Genomic DNA, 17,401 nt, shown 5'->3' with positions numbered 1-17,401 from the left:
ATCCAGATTGCCAAGAGCTCTTGTTTTTTTGCCAGATCAAAGAAGAAGAATGTTATTCATCACCCTCACAATATTATTACATTTCTAAAGGATAGATTTTTCTATGCACCTTCCTTAGACCCAAATACATTTACTATGAATATACCATTATTATTCAGTGAAACTTGCATTTCCACATTTGGTCATTTTGAATTCTTCAGATAAACTGAAGGAATGAGGGAGAAAATGCTTTCACCTCTTAAGCCAAATGAACCTTTTTTTTTTTCTTTTTTTCACCATTATCTAAGAAATACAAGGTCATAACGTTGAAAACAGCTCTTTTTAGCTTGATTGATTAGCTTTATTCAAAAAAATTTAAATACAGTAAAGTGCTGTGCAAGCTTTTGACAAGTTGACATTTGGAAACAGATAAATGACAGTGACAAGAACAAAATAAGTACCCCCTCATTTAACAATTATATGTAATTAAGTCTTAACAAAAGAAAGAAAAAAAAAAAAAAACATACACATTCATGTAAACCATCTTGTCATGCACTGCACGGGCATATTCTTTGTTTTTTGGATCTCAAACACACATATTGAAAAAGACTGGGAACCTGAGATAGACAGAGTCAAAATTAGATAAGGATGGGCCATGTTTTACCATATCTTTGTGTGCTGATTTTGCAGTTATGATTCCTCTTACCTTGACCCTTAAATACCACTGTTTTCCCATTTCCCCTGGTTCAGAAGACTGTGAATCAGACATGTGAACCTAACACTTACTATCCCAAAAGACCAAAGTTGTTGCTTGGCGAAACAGATCCCAGAATATCTAACATCTCTACAGCAAACAGCAAAAAAGTGATACAAAGGTCATGTTTTTAATTCAATGGCTGAAAATGTTTTCTGTATCTTTTCATCATTCTTCTATATTCGGGTCCGTGAGAGACAGTGAGTAATGTGTGCAATTCATGGACATTATGACAAGAAAGCTATACACAAAAAACAGAGACACCTGCATGATGCAACGGTCCTGTAACATACACTGCCTGTTTGAAGCTTTTCAGTGTTTCTTTCTGAGATGTGTTGCTTCGGTTCTATAGTACATTTTACTTTGTTGAGGCATTATATGAAACAGCATTTCTAATAGTTCGCAAAGCACATTTGAAACAGTCTTACCATATCATTCACCTCACAATATAATCCCATACACTGACACCAAAAGCTACTGTCTCAGATTCTGACATAAGAGTTGAATCAAAACCTCTCATTATGACGACCACATCGTCTTCCTCTTCCTGTGCTTCAGCCTCTGATTCAGTATCCTATTTGAGAGACACCCCCTCCCATCCTCAGTTCTTTGCCCTCCGGCCAATGACCCAGAAAGCAATCAAAATATAGAAAGTTCCAATCCCTCAAATGCACCTCAGAAACCATATCTAAACCGTTGTCTTTTACTGGGTGGCAATACCCCTTCAGTGGGTATCTGTGCATACTGGCACTGTACAAGAATCCAGGTTCTATAAACAGCACTGCTGCAATATTAATTATCTTATCATTACTACAGTAGTGTACAGTAGTACAGTTAGTCTTGGAAATGGGAATAACACCACACAACAGTGACCTTAATATTATTGCTGCATAAGGTCATTAAAAAAAAACATTAAAAAATGTTTGCACCTTTGTCTGTTGATCTATTTTTACAAATCCTTTGACAAACTGAAAATGAATCTATTTAGAATATTTTATTGCTAATTATTTCTGTCTCATTTTTTCTTTCAGTAATGAAAAATTTTTTTGTGTCCTGCTGTCATTTCTAGCCACAGTTTATAATGACAGTAATAACAGTAGACATAATCAGTCAGCACGTGTCAGGCAAGGCATCAACAGGTGTTTTTCTCTGAACCTGTCATCATGTCTACATTTACATTTAATCAGAGAGGGACGCCCCTGCTCTGATAGCTTTTGGTAAATGTTCCACCGTCAGAGAACCACAGATGAGAACAGGCTGGACTGTTTGGTTCGTGTGCAGGGATGGCAATGTCAGATGTTGTTCCTTGAGAAGGAGCATAAGTCTGTGTGATTGAGTTCAAGTAGAGGGGTGAAGACCCAGAAGTCACTCTCAAGGCAAGTATTAGTGACTTCATTTTGATTCGGGTGGCCATGAGTAGCCAGTGTAGGTTGATGAGTAGCAGAGAGACGTGTCCTTTTAGGCTAATCGAAGACCAGAAGAGCTGCCCGATTGTAGACCATCTAGAAGGGTTTCACTCTGCGTGAAAGGAGGCTCACTGGAGCGGCATCGCAGTAGTCAGATGGGTTATTCTTACCATAGACAGGAGGAGGAATGCGATCATCCCTTATCTCTGTTGAGAGAAGCTAAGACACAAAGAAGAAAAATGGAAAGCACTCTGTGTGTTTTGGGATTTTCCAGAACATGTTATGCCTGATCTGTCCTCTAGCCATCAGTGAATGTGTTTACATGCACACTGGTATACCGGTTTTGTTGCGTGCAGGTAAACGTCTTATCCTGAAACCTGGAGTACTCCAATAGAAACCGGGATACTGTGGCTGGTAAGCACCTGATCCAGATTTCTGATTAGTTTCGAAGACGCTACCTTGCACAGATGATAAGAAATGTGGAAACTGTCAGAACTCAGTGATACAGGGACATGAAGTACTAGGTTTCTCATTATCAGTACAAACCACATCTCCTGCATATAGTATACGGAATATGGCCTTCAGAATATAGAAAACTCTGTGTTCTTGTGAGATCATCTGCATAACAAATTTTCTAAGTATTCACAATTTTTTACACACTATTGAAAGATAAAAAAGGCTTTAAACAAAGACCAGGTTTACATTCAGGCTTTGTTCAGTGTAATGTTACCTCCACTGTGCTGAGGTAGGACCACATACTGTACATATCTAAATGTGTCAGGAACCTCTTTTTCACATTTCCCCCACATCTCTTTGCATTCAGAACATTGGGTCTCGGTTTCCTATTGTCCTTGGAGGAAAATACCAATTCTAATTACATCAAGTTATCTGCAAAAACCAAGTACCAATCCATTATCACTGCTCTCTTTTTTCCCAAATTTGAAATCCGCCTACCTCACTGTGTGGAACCTATTAGAATCATTTTTATGAAAGGTAACATGAAGCTGTGGCAAACCACTGGGACTCAACATCTATATGCCTGATGAGGTATTGCCTCTACTACCAATCTGATGGATCAGAACACTGCAGCCCTATGGAGAACATGAGGTCCTCTAATAAGGTTAAGGAAACAATGTTTCACCTTACATACATAAACACAACTTCACAATTTATGCTCACACACCAAATGTTTTTTGCAATGTCTCTCGAATCATTAATTTGATTAATTATTTTTCCTACTCTGCAACTAAGATCTGTGGAACTGAGTGATTCCGCTCATGCAAAGATCCCACAGGGACAAAATGGTGCATCTTGATTAATCTAGGCTACAAAACTGAAAAATATGAGTTAGGAAATGTGTAAATACTACACAACATCATATTTCAAATATGTAATTCCAACTCTTAAAGGAGGTTTGTGCATCATATTGGTGAATTAACAATTTTCCTTTTGCACTACCCTGTTTTATTTCTCTCTGTCTCGATCTTTAATTTTTCAATTTTTATGACCTGTTGGCCTTTCAAGTAGCACTATTACTTACTTATTGAGTGTGTTCATTAGCAGCCCACACAAAGGAGCTTTTCAGCTTGCAAGGCATGGTAATGTAATAATCCTAACGTAATCTATTGTAGTTTTGCATATCTGTTCCTGTGCACAGATCATTTCTATGCTCACATCAATGTACGACTAAAGTCAGTTCTTACAGTGGAGCACGGGAACAGGTAGAAGATGAAAGTTTTACCAATATACTTTATCTGCAAATGTTGCAAGAAAGGAGTGATACTGAAATTGAACTCAGGGGACTCAGGGGGAGGCACTGGGGTTGTGATCAGTAAAACATCCACAACCTTTTCAATCGCATATTTATCTTTATGCAGTGATCTGTAGCATTGCAGCAGGGCTGACTGACAGATTACATTAACATAATGAAGCTCTCTGATTCTGGAAGTTCAGAAGGCTGAGACAGAATTCACTATGTTACCAGAACTGTTGGATGTTTTCTTTCCTAGCCCATCTCCTAGGAAGTACGTTTATAGATGACTTAATTGCCACAGCAAATACGTTTTGCAGGATTTGGATTATGTTGAGCGATAACATATTTTTTTAATGAATGAAGTGATACATTTATTAACTACAGCAGAGTTGCCAGAAGGTGGTTGGAGTGGATGTGCACAACTGTGCACAACTCAGAGTCTGGGGTTCATGTTCAGAGTCCAGTCTGTAGTCAGGTTTAGGCAACAAACCCACTTGGATCAGGGACAGATTGTGGTTTTGGTTAAACATAAATAAACATGTTGTTTCTGAAGTCACTGTGAACATTGTGGAAATTGTACTGCAAGATATGTATATGCATTAAATGCATAATATTGTGATAAATATGTTGTCTGTGAACATTTTACTGAAATTTTAAGTATCAATGTATTTGCAACTTGCCAAATGTGTGAATTAACAACATTTCCTCATGATGTGAATAGAAAATGTAATTGCAATGGCTATTATTTCTCTGTCTCAAATTTTAATTAATCAATTATTATTTAACTAATCAATTATGTTGCATGGCATTTTAAAACAAAAACAACACACATATATGCATCAAATTACATTCTTTACTGAATCTTAAGTAAAATTATTGACTAAATGACTAAAAGTGATTTATAAGATGAAAACTAACTATGCAATGCATCTTCACAGCTAATTTGACACATTCACAGGTGCAAAAAGGAAGATAATGGTGATTAATTATGGAGACGTTTCCCTTCAGATGCTGTCTGAATCATGTTCCAAACTGCCTTGAAGAAATCTGATTTAGATTTACAGTGTGAAAAAAACCCCAAGATGAACTATGTCATCCTCTTTTTGTGTGTCCCTCTTTGCTTGATAATTTTAGCTCTGTAGTATTCTCTCTCAGTTACTCTCAGTTGATCTGAACAAAATGCTGGTTTGTGCTTCTATCTAGCACAATAGCCGATAGTGTCACAAAGCAATTAGTTCCATTTGAAAATATAACCAGTTTGTAATACTGTGTCTACAGCCAACAGCCCTCTAGATGAAGGGGCTCGGCACACTTAACTCCTGAGTTTGTTCAATGTTAAAACATGAAGACAGAACTGATGATGGAGAAATGTTGTACACCTTCTGACATAACGTTGCCTGGAGGCCTTAAGCCTTAGGCCTGTTTTATGAATTCATCTGTGTAATTGCTGTAAAGCTCCAATACCAACAAACTATAATAGACCCACAAAATTTCACTTCCATTTAAGTTGATATGAGCTATATCCCAGCCTAGACAGTGTTATTTCAAAAAAAGAAAAAATACTCCATAAAGTGTGATATAATGTTAACCAAGAAGGGACTCAAATGTACCAGGTTCTCTTGCACCAGTTCTGCTTTACTCTGTGGAAAATAACCTCCTGAGAGCCTGAAGCTGATCAAAGGACACAGAGAGAGCCCACAGTGGTAGCAGATACTGTTCATCTCTAAAGCTAAGCTTACTGTAACACGTTTAATAAAGCTCCCTTAGACTTTCAGCTCCTTCCCCTTAATGTCAGGAAATGGTATGGCCCTCAGAGCCACTGCTGTAGTGACTGACTGTTGCTCAACTGCTCTTCACTGCATCAAATCTGAAATAAAACAGTGACTATCAGGGTGAAGTGCTGACTTTTGATTTAAATTTGTAATTTGAGAGTGTTAACATTCATGTCTGATGACCTGTGCAGAATCTGTAGCTTACTTTATATATACCTACCACAGGTAAAAAGGAATGGAAGTCCTGTTCACTCAGAGTAGATAGGATCAGCTTCTAAACACCCCTAAAGCTGAAAGATGGGACTCAACAGTATAATCATTATTTCACTGAGGTCCAGCATACTTGAGTAGAGCCACTGCGTGCACAGCATGACTACTTCAATTTGACAAAATAAACCAGACGGTATTTTTCTTGTTGGCTTAAACATAATTTAAATATAATTTGGAGCTTATCAAAAATTCCCATACAGCATGGTGAACCCTTTCAGAGAGGTAGAATGGGCCCTAGTGCTGATGCAACCACACATAACACAATTGCTATAGAGGTATAATAAAAAAGGGCTAAAGTTAAATGCTTAGAAAAAGAATCAGCTGATCAATTTTTCAATCAAATTTTGTCTTAATGTTGTTTTCCCATTGTCTTTGTTTTGTCTGCAAAAACTTAATTTCCAAAACAAAAAGCAAATAATCTTATCTCTAATCTCTTTCTGCAGTCAGACTCAACCCTGCCTTAGAAATAACATTTATATAAAACTAATTTGCAACAGCAAATGCATTTTGAAGGAAACATAATGCCGACCATATTCTATTTACACAATAAGGAAACATTGTCAATTATCTTATTTGGCATCTTGGCTGGGATTAGGAAAAGACTGTGGTCTGCTTTCATATAGAAAAGTTCATTATGGAGTAACAGATTTAATGCTTTTTCTAAGATAGAAATACTCGAAATGAGCACATACATAAAGAAATGAACTTGTATGTGTAGAGTGTTTAGAAGAACCAACCAACATCACTAATGTACATCCATCAAAAGCCACTCAGTCCTAGACAGCAGTTGTTTTGATTGGCCTGATGTTACATACAAGGGGAGTGCACTCAAAGACCTGAGAGACTGCATTAGTCATGGGATCATTTTCATACAAGCCACATTTAGTCCTCTCTGGTAGCTGTGTTCCCTGACTTGAAAAGAAAGGGACACCCTGAACAATTTCACAATCCACCCCAAGCACAGTAACATTCTGTTCCCAGATGATAAAAGAAAAAAGAAAAAAGAAAAAAAAAAAAAAAAGCCTGTGGCTTCAATAAAGCTGCTCCGGTCAGAGCAGCCAGGACAGGTGAAAAGGGAAGATGGAGTGCTGGCGACATTGTTTGTGAAAATGTTGTGACTGGATTATGTAAAATACCTTTGTGTGTGTGTGAATGTGAAGTTTGTATTTGCTTCAAGTAAATCTAGCTTGAAACTGAGTTTTCTAACAACAAAATGAAATAGAAATTCTAGATAGCTCTGAAATCTAATTAAAATGAAAGAAAAAAAAAATCTAACAAAACTCTGATAGTGTATATTATACAGGAAGTGAAACTAATCTGTCTAAGTTGAAATAAAATAACTTTGATTTATAATCGTTCAATTATGTCCACATATTAAAAGGCAGTCAAGCTCAAACACTATCAGAGATATACTGTACATGGGGAGTATTAGATTACGGACTCATTAAACAGATCTATGGTTCACTTATACAAAAAAAAGAGCTCAGAATATATTATGGTTAAAAAAAGAAAATTGATTTTTGATTTCTTTAATGAGGAACATTGTGAAATCTCTATTGTAGAAATTACCAGAGATTAACCTAAAGGTGAAAGTAAAATGAATTTTACCTCCATGATGTGTCCATCAGCACTTTACATGTTTCTCCTCTGGAAAAAAACTGAGTTTATTTTCTACTGAAAAATGAAGCAATCAAGGCATTTCATTGTGACTGCTCTCTTGTGCTGTCTTCTTCTATATGCATTTCTAGGCCAAATACATTTTAAACTTGCACATTAAGCACAATTTCACTCTGAATGCAGGCAGGAATTCATTGGCACAAATGCAGTTGGAAGCATAAGGAGCATTTTCCAAGTGAGAACTACAAAAGAATCTGGCCTCCAAACTTTCTACTTTCTTGGGCATGTCAATTTGAGTCATACATATGGAAGAGGACTTTATTATAATTAGATTATTAAAATAAAACCAGAGAACTCAAATTCTGGTATTTAAATGTGCCAATTTCTTTTTACCGTCAGAAGGGGAAAAAAAAAATCCTCTTACTCTGTAATTTGCCAAATTAGGTCTCAGTGGGACTGTGCCATAACTTTTAAGGTTTGATGTCAAGGCAAAGTGAACCAACACGTCTCCACATCAATCTCTAAATGGAAATGTGTCCAATGTATTATTTCACCACATATTCAAACTTGAAGTTATTTTGTCAAATAGAGGTTATACTCAGTGTTTCCGCCCACCACACAGTTCTGAAAAATGCCTGTCGTGGTGAGTGAGTGATGGAGGAGGACGTCAGGAACTGGGATGGAAGCAGTTTGGGCAGTAGAGTTAAATTTTCAGTAGCTGATGGCAGTAGATGGCAGTAGAGTGAGAGGCACAGTGATTGGACATTTCTCCCTCGACAGATATGTTATCTCTGATCTGATACTGGGGATTTTCACATCTAAATAAATGTATTTTTACTTCATTTCAGTTTCATTTATGAGATATCACATCAGAAGTCATCTCGGGGCACTTTTCACATAGAGCAGGTCTAGACCATACTCTTTAAAATATTATTTCTAGAGACCCATCAATTCCCCATGAGCGAACACTTGGCAAGGAAAATCTCCCCTTTAACAGGTAGACAGCTTGAAGAGAACCTGGCTCATGGTGGGCGGCCGTCTGCCTGGACCGGCTGGGTCATGAGCAAATGAGCCGTTCACAGAGTTCACAAGGGAACTACAAGCTTTAATGGAATTAATCACTGCAACAACAGGGCTCAGCTGAGGCGATAACTCACCCACATACTGTCAAATGTCACCCTCTGTAAATCCAGTGATCTTTTTAGTTAGTAGATAAAGCCGAAGGTCAGTCAATAAATGTATGACATCTGCTGTGGCATCTCTGCTTTTTTCCTCCAGAAAAATTCATTTCTCTTTTCTGACATCAGTGGAGGTGGTCTCACATTTTAGGATTTTAGAATGACTTGCATTTTCAACAGACCACAGACACACCACTTTTTAATGATGCACATTTTCCCAATGCAAACACAGATTTTAATATATTTATAATGTCAACTTTTTGGTTAACTACAACTTTTAACTCACTTATATGATTACTAGTTTGTGTTTTGTTTTAAGTAGATTAGTTTTTAGCCTTAGACTTTTTTAAGCCACAGTTTTTAGTTTCAGCAATTGACCATTTTTAAATTTACTTTCAGAGAATGTTCAAAAATAAATTTTTACAAATAGGAGCAGTTATGCCTCGTCTTATCTCGTGTTCGTGACACTGGTATACCCCACATTAACTGTTTGGTCATGGTTTTTAAATGACTAAAACAAAGACAGCAACTGCTCTGAGCGCCTGGTGTCAGGTCTCTCACCCAGCAAAAGACCAAACCATTGAACTTTGTGTCTGTCAAAACAGATGAAAATCAGATGGAGACACTGGCTTCATCTTTGCTGTCAGACAATCAGAAACTGAACTGAAATTAATGTTAACAGACAGGCACAATACATCACTGTGACTACCTACTAACACACACACACACACACACACACACACACACACACACACACACACACACACACACACACGTACACACACACCTGATAGGATACATCTATCATTCTGAGCTCCGGAGTGCCTATAAAAAGTTTTCACCCTCCAGTAATTGTCGAAGAAATAAAATGGAAGTGAATAGTCTTGGAACCAGTGTCTACCACAAGTGGATAAAATAAAGCAGTGTGGCTGCTAAAATAGAAAATGATTATGTTAATGATTTCTGATTTGCCAGAAGGCACGTAACTGATAACTTCAGTTGGACCTCACAGTGCAGTTGTGGTGAATATGAAGGTAATGGAAATGCATTTAAATCCTGGTCTTCTTATACAGCAACAGATAACTCTTGTTAACTAATAAACAGCATTCGATTGTATGTATTATAAATCAGGTGGTTCAAACATGTGTGAGGTACATTAATATGTGATCAGCTATCTGCTGTATATTTTGCCTCCCCATTGGGTTAATTATAGGTTTTCATATAAAGGATGATCCTGTGGAATTGAATATGCAAATCTAAGTCTTTTGAGCCGTCGGGGGGGATGACAGCAGTTGGTGATTATTTCATACTCAGTGAAGGTTAAATTTATTGAAACTGAAGGGGACAGATCTCGCATCCTTTCAAGATTTTCCACCCATCTCTGTGATTAGTTACATTGGGCATGCCGTCCATCTTTGTGACTGCTTGGCATGAGGAGTGTTTCTCTCCTGGGAGCTGAGCTGACTTTGGACCAAAGTGGAACTTGCTGTCTCTTTGCTGAGGATCAAGTTCAAGGACTGTAAAATGTGTGGTTGGGTGTATGGCAAAAAAATAAAAGATAAATCACATCATAATACTTTGATATGAATATTTATCACACTATTCATAGTAATTACATACGTCTGCTTTAGAGTGAGTGCAGTATCCTAATAAAGACAGAACTTATTAAAATAAAACTTGTCTGAGCAAAAACTCTGCATACTGTACCCAAGTGAAAAATACTTTCTCTAAGGAGTTTTTTACTGCGAAGACCTTCATTTTCTGAACTCTGCTGATCTCGTATAGGCTGGCATTTAACGGTCTTTTAAAAAAAAAAAAAAAAGAGGACATCTATTAGGATACACTCACTGAATGAGAGAGAGAGAGAGAGAGAGAGAGAGAGAGAGAGAGAGAGAGAGAGAGAGAGAGAGAGAGTGTGTGTGTAACGTGAAAAAAAAATATATATTTTTTTTTCGGAATACAAGGCGGTCTCGAACCACTAGGCAGTCTCATGGTCATTCTGCTGCTTTAGATGATGTGACCTTATCACCTCCATTGTGATTGTAACCTTAAGGCCTAGCAGATAGCATACAGACAAGGTAGGTAGGTACTTTACTGATCCAAGAGGGAAATGACTTTGCCACAGCAGCAACACAACATGACACGAGTAGCGTATAGAAACAAGCAGCAACTGAACAAAAGAGTGAGTGATTTGTAGTTTACAGTGCACGGTGAAATCTTTCCCTGTGAGGGAACGCCGTGTGTTCAGCGACTCACCGAACATACAAACTGAACAGTGAAACTACACAGTCAGAGCGTTTAAAGACTCAGTGAACACATTTTTACATTATTTTTGTTTAATTGATTTTAGGCTTGAAGTCTGTTGGGGAGTACTAAGCTGTCTAACAATAAGCTTGCATTATGTGGAAAGAGGTTTCATTTACTTTAATGGTAGCGTACAACCCATAATAAACACTTACTCTATGTAAGAGTATATGTACAGTATGAGTATCACAGTTAGAAAACTTTTGTTTTTTACAAAAACATGCTGTCTTGTGTAAACTTATATTTTACTAATTTAACTCAACTCAGTCAATTATTTATTTGGAAATGTCATGCTGCTGTCATTTACATTGGACACATGATTTACATGATGAATGTATGATGCAAATAACTTGCAGCAGCTTCCTGCAGACCTTTGCCAAAATTATGCCTCGACATCATGAATATTCCCTTAAATCTGGTTGTGTAGCCTTTGATGGACCTTCTGAAAGGACTCAGATGGATTGACTTGATGTATATTTTACAGTTTTGGTCAAGTACAGTTGAGTTTTCCTGTATTTACATCTTCTTCACATCCATTTAACTGTTCTACAGAGAGGAAATGCTGATATATCCTGTTGTTACATTGCACTTAATCAGGGAATGACAAACAACTTCTGCATATATTTCCAGCACTTTCTTAAAAGGTGACTGAGAGCTAGAGGGCAAAACTGCTAAAGAGGTGTTTAACAAACGTAATCATATGCCATAAAAGATGAGGGAGAGTGTAGCTCAGGGCAATGATTTAAGAAGGTATTTTACTTAAGATGATCAAGAAATAATTTATTATATAAATTATTATTAATAATAAATTATGGACGTGCAAATAAATGAAGCAACAATCATTTTCTGTTACTGTAAATTAGATATAAGCCTCTAATGACTTTAATATGTATTATTACTATTGACAGGATTTGAGATATTTTTTAAAATGTCTTCACCTTGCAGCCGTATGTTACTTTATTTACTGAATGTAATATGTTGAAAGCTTGCTGTTTGCTAATATTTATTTATTCTTTAAAAACATTTTATAGACCTCTGACATCGTTAACAAGCAATGGCAGCAGTAGCAGAATTCAACTTGAAGTCGTTATTATATTGGTTTGGCTGCGCGTGAGTTTTTGGAAGGTACAAAGTAAAATTAAAGTACTGACAATAAGGATTTACCTGTTGAAGTCATAAATCCTCAGAAGAAAGAAGAAACACTCTACCCTCCCAGAGCAAATCTTCCAGGATTACTTGCTGTTCTTCTTTGGCAATTTCTTCCTGCAATTTAGAGCAAATATAGTTGATCCCATCATAAGTCCTGTCATTCACCAGAGCTGAAAGAAAGACACGTATAACATATATATATCTTCAAAATGCCAGACGTTCATTAACTGTTTTGAAGGACTAACATTTTCTGTCACTTTCATTGACGAGAAAATGGTCTTAAACTGCCTATAGAAATGAATTATGTGTCAGGAGGTAGTTTCCCCTGTGTCAAATTGAAGGGCTGCCTGTAAAATCACAGTTGTGCACTGATGGAAGCTGCATATAGCTGTCAAACAAATGTCAAAAACCTTTCACTAAGGCTCCTGCACATAATGAAGGCTTGATGCTAGTGGACAAGATAGGCATCTGGACAACTTATGTAATGGAATAAATGTTAATCAAAGGAATCCCAGAGATTGAAGACAAATAAAAATGAATGTAGAAATGATACATGTCAGTTGGACTCCACTTCATTTGTAATCTTGAGAGAACTTTAGAGAAAATTTGAAAACCTTCTTTATCACTTCCAAATACAAACAAACAAATACTGACCATGTATTTGGACATTTCCATTAGAGTAGCAGAATGCAAAACTATTCAGTTTTCAGCATAATTGAGAATGGCAATGAGCCACCTTGATGTCACAGTCAGAGTTGTGGATTGGATTTTGGTGTTAAACTGACAGAGAGAAATGTGCCACCATCACAAACCATTTATTTGGACTGCCAAGTGCCAAATGAGGACAGAAAAACAATTTGCTGATGTCCCGTGTGCGAATATAAATCTGCATAGGGCAATGTGTTTACATCTTACAGGCCTGAACTATCTACCAAGAAGCAGGACTTTATATGTGTGGTTACCTTGGTTTATTTTGGTGTTTTCATTTCGAATAAAGTTTTTTTTGTGTTATTTGACCGTTGTCATTGATGGAGAACCCACTTGTTGCTCAGGAGGCAATGACCTGAAACTTGACAGTGAAATAGAAAACTCACAGCAGCATGCGAGCGCTCCAGTGAGAAAAAAACTTCTTTTCACTGACACAATTACAGATCTGACCAAAGCACAGTTTACCGCTTTGCTTTACAGGATTTCTAGGTAATGCAGTTGTTAAAATTCAAACACTTCATGCTTTCTGCCTTTTGAAGCCACCAACGTGTGAAATTACTCAGACCAGCTTCAAAACCAAAATGCATTTGATCTTTCACATTCAAATAGGTGAATAAAAAACACAACAAGACATCAGAAACAAAAGAGAATGCAATAAGCAGAGATGTAGACTTGCTCAAAGCACTGGTGCTATCGGCATTGGATTTCTTATTTTATTTCAGGTCCCCTACATTCACCATCATCATCACCTACTCTTTCAGCTCCTGTGATGGCTTTATTGTCCTTTTGCTTTGAATGCATATTTTGTCTAGCACCTATTTTTAATACAATACTAACACTGCAATAAGGCAACGTGGTGTTCATAAAAGGAGTTTCTATAATGAGTCTGAGAGCTATCATAGAAATAATACCCGCACACACACTTTATGGCCTCTGTAAAGATATTGTCTTACTGTTCCTCTGCTTTACAGAGAGAGTTCAGCTTGTAGCATTTCACTCAGAGACATTACAGCTGGGCAAATAGATGCTGATATTAGGTTTGAACTGGAGTTACTCATCTGTAAAGGTCATGTTCCTACTGAAACAGCTAATTCAGCCAGTGGATTAAGTCTAAATGTTACCCTTTACCTTTGTAAGTGTGAGACAGAGCCAAGCACAACTGATATGTTTTAGACCTAAAAAGTAGACAAAAATATTTTTCTTAGGGAATCACGTGAAGAGAATCGCTCAATGAAGAGGTGACGAATAATCAAAAAGACTTGTCACATCTCCAGCCGGTCTCATGCCGGAGTTGCTTAACTCAGAATAGAAGATATGCATTTCTACAGGTGGCCATTGGCAACAGATGCACTCTGTCTCTTCTGCTCTGGAAGGAAACCCACATAAACGCAAACGGCACACAAAAAAAGTCACAATTGGATTTGATCTCTGACTTCTTTGCCTTTCAGCAACATCCTGAACCACCAATAAATACAGCATATGCACTTAAGAAAGAAAGTTTTCTTGACAACTTCAGATAAAGGGAAACATATCCCCTTTTTGCAATTGTAATCTATATTAAAGAATTCTGATTAGTAATACAAGCCTATATCACAACCTGACTGAATACAGAACTGATGCAGACTCAGCCAGACACTAAACAGAAGCCTGCTGTATATTTTGCAGGCAGATATGAGATTGCATTTTTTTTTTATTTTATTAAATGTGTATCCAACAGAAACCATTTAAATCCTATTTGTATCCAAAAAGTGACAAAGAAGCCATTTTCCTAAACTTACGTTATCTTCTCAATCCAGAGAAAAGCTGTTTTCCCATATTACCAATTAGATTAAATCACTTATTCAAACACTGTGGACCTGCTGCTGATAGGTACTCCAGGAAAACAAGGAAATAAAAAATGGATGTTCAACTTCTGAAAGTGTTGCCAATATATTGCAACAACCGAACTTTTTCTTATGAACATCAAATCTAGATTTTCTTGTGATAAATATTTGTGGCATTTACTTTTGACAAACAGCCTCCATGCTATATGTTCAACAGGTGGGATTTTCATGTCCGTGGCAAAATATTAACTCTGGCTGTGGATCAATGTATATTCATGCAGACCACATACAGTGTGTATGTCTCTTTGGAGTTATAACTGATACTATGACACAGAGAGGACAGAGCTATGAGGAAGAGTGGAGAATTTCAATAACATCAAAGTACAACACCCTCATGAAATAGAGGAGTCAGAGATAAAAAGTTCAAAACAGGCCTCATTCTTCAACTGGAACCCCATTGTCCTGTACAATTTTATGCAAGATACAAAAATGGCAATTTTATAACCTATTTCAGCATTTCTTAACTGCCTTTGCCCAACTGTCTGAATTGAAATTCTAATACCCTGATGCAAGACCTCAGAGAAGGTCAGTCTTGCTTTTAGAACGCTGATGAAAAACATTTCTTTCTCAAAAGAGCAGACTCACAGTGCAAAGATAAGGAGCCTGTGAACTCAAAGCTCCATTTGAATAATTGAGTCAATTAAGGTTATGTTGTTACAGCGGTGTCTGATACCAACCACAAATCACACAGAACTGTGTAGAGGCTGAAAAGCTGTTTGGCGTAAAGACAGGAAGGGCCGCATGATAAGGAAGAAGACACAGCGCTCCCTCACTCCCTGAAGCAGAAAGTTGTGATATGTCATGACTTTTCTTATCGGGTTATTGTCTTTTCATTCTAATAATCAGATTATAGCTGGAAAGAAAATTTATTTTCATTTTAAACTATCCACCAATTATTTTCTCAATTAATTCAAAAAGTTGTTTGGCCTTTGAAGTGTCAATGACGAGTGAAAAATGCCAAATAACAATTGTCTGAATTCCCAGTGAGATATGCTTGTTTTGTTCAATAACACTCCACAACCTCACAAAATATTTTACAATTACATCATACAAGGCAACGGTGCAATCAAAACAGGTGGCAGTTAATTGCTGTCAACCTGTTCAATCTATTAATTGACTAATCATCTCAACTCCAAATAATATAGATGAAACACATCATCGCCTTAAACCAACTTCAACTGCATAAACTTGCTCATTCTCTATTCCAGCCTTTCAGCAGATCACTTGCTATGATTACATTCTGTTTTCATACTGTCCCTCAGGCATGAGCAGAGGATGCTCCAGCCCTTTTCCCCTTTTGCATGTTATCAGCTCAACTTGACTCGACTCTACTCACCTTTTCTGCTTCTCCATTGGGCAAAAGTTATGGATGGTTCCCAACCTCATGCTGTCTCCAAGTAAGCATTTCATTGCCCCGTGTGTGTGTATCCAGTTCCTATACCAAATAAACTACTCTCTCCCATTACTCCCCTAAAGTAAGTCGGCAGACAAAATAGTATGATCACTGTTTGGTTTCTAATACACACTGAAACTAACATGCAAAATAACTTGGAAAATGAGTTCATGGTGACTTATACATCTTTTCCACCAAAATTAGCAGGTACAAGCAGGTTTTTCTAACGTGGCTAAACCCACTAATAAAAAACCCATTTCCATTTCCTACAAAAGCCCAATATTAAAAAAAAAAAAAAAAAAAAAAAAATTATAACTAAAAACTAAAGCAAACTAAAGTTTAAGATAGCACATGTATGTTAGTAGGATCAATGGTGTGGTGAGTGCATGAATGCATGGCAGTGTGAAATATGTAATCAGAGAAAAACTAAGGCTAACCCAAGCCAAAATCAAATCCAAAGTCCTGCTTCCTGGGAGAGAGAGAGAGAGAGAGAGAGAGAGAGAGAGAGAGAGAGAGAGAGAGAGAGAGAGAGAGAACTGATTTCTCCAGCCCTTTATATAACTTTCAGAAGTGGGCTCAGGTGTGGCTCATCTCTCCTGATATGCCTCTTGGCCCAGCTTCCTAATCAGGAGGGGAAACAGGGAAAAACACCAGGAGTCACAGTCAGAGTGGGCAAGGTGGTCACATTTACTAAAAAGAACAACCCAGAAAAAGGGCACTTTCTCTCAGGAGGCAAAATGGCAGGTGCTCGACCCCCCTTTGAGGCACATGAAAGGTGTTCTTGCTTAACCTTTAATGATCTTAACCTTGAATTTTTTACTTAGTAATCACACACTCTTGTGGAATTCTGAGAAGAATACATAATGATCACATAACCATGTTCTTGGTCATTATGACACATTTTTCCAAGAACTCTCTGGTGGTGTGTCATTTAAGACCTGTGACTCATACTTGAGCTGAAAAAACTGAGTAAGGAGCAGGCAGCAGGTTTGGAGACACAGCAACAGCTCGGTGGGTCGTCAGCTGGGAGACGGACCAGAGGCTAGAGGGAGACTGGGTGGGAATCAGGGGTGTTAACAAAGTCTTTCACCCTTCAACCATGGCTTTTCTGACACTTCCCTGTGTGGCCTGCTTAGCTCAGCCTGTTGGTATCAAATATCTCTTAACTGCTCACTCATACAGGAGCATGAGCGTGTATGACAGTTCATAAAGTTCATCTTTGAAAGAAATGTCTT

General features: G+C 37.4%; 1 long non-coding RNA gene across 1 annotated transcript; it reads right to left on the bottom strand.

The window, feature by feature from the left end:
• Positions 1-353: 353 nt before the first annotated feature.
• On the bottom strand, positions 354-16,633 carry LOC139605863 (uncharacterized). The gene is made up of 3 exons (XR_011684491.1): positions 16,110-16,633; positions 12,198-12,296; positions 354-2,358 (listed from the first exon to the last, which is right to left on the bottom strand). It is a non-coding gene; the product is annotated as an uncharacterized lncRNA (long non-coding RNA).
• Positions 16,634-17,401: the final 768 nt, after the last annotated feature.

This window comes from Trachinotus anak, unplaced genomic scaffold (genome assembly GCF_046630095.1).
Source record: "Trachinotus anak isolate AG129_WGS33_773 ecotype Australia unplaced genomic scaffold, CSIRO_AGI_Tana_v1 ptg000021l, whole genome shotgun sequence".
Lineage (NCBI taxonomy): Eukaryota > Metazoa > Chordata > Actinopteri > Carangiformes > Carangidae > Trachinotus > Trachinotus anak.
This window is presented reverse-complemented; position numbering and strand designations above follow the sequence as displayed.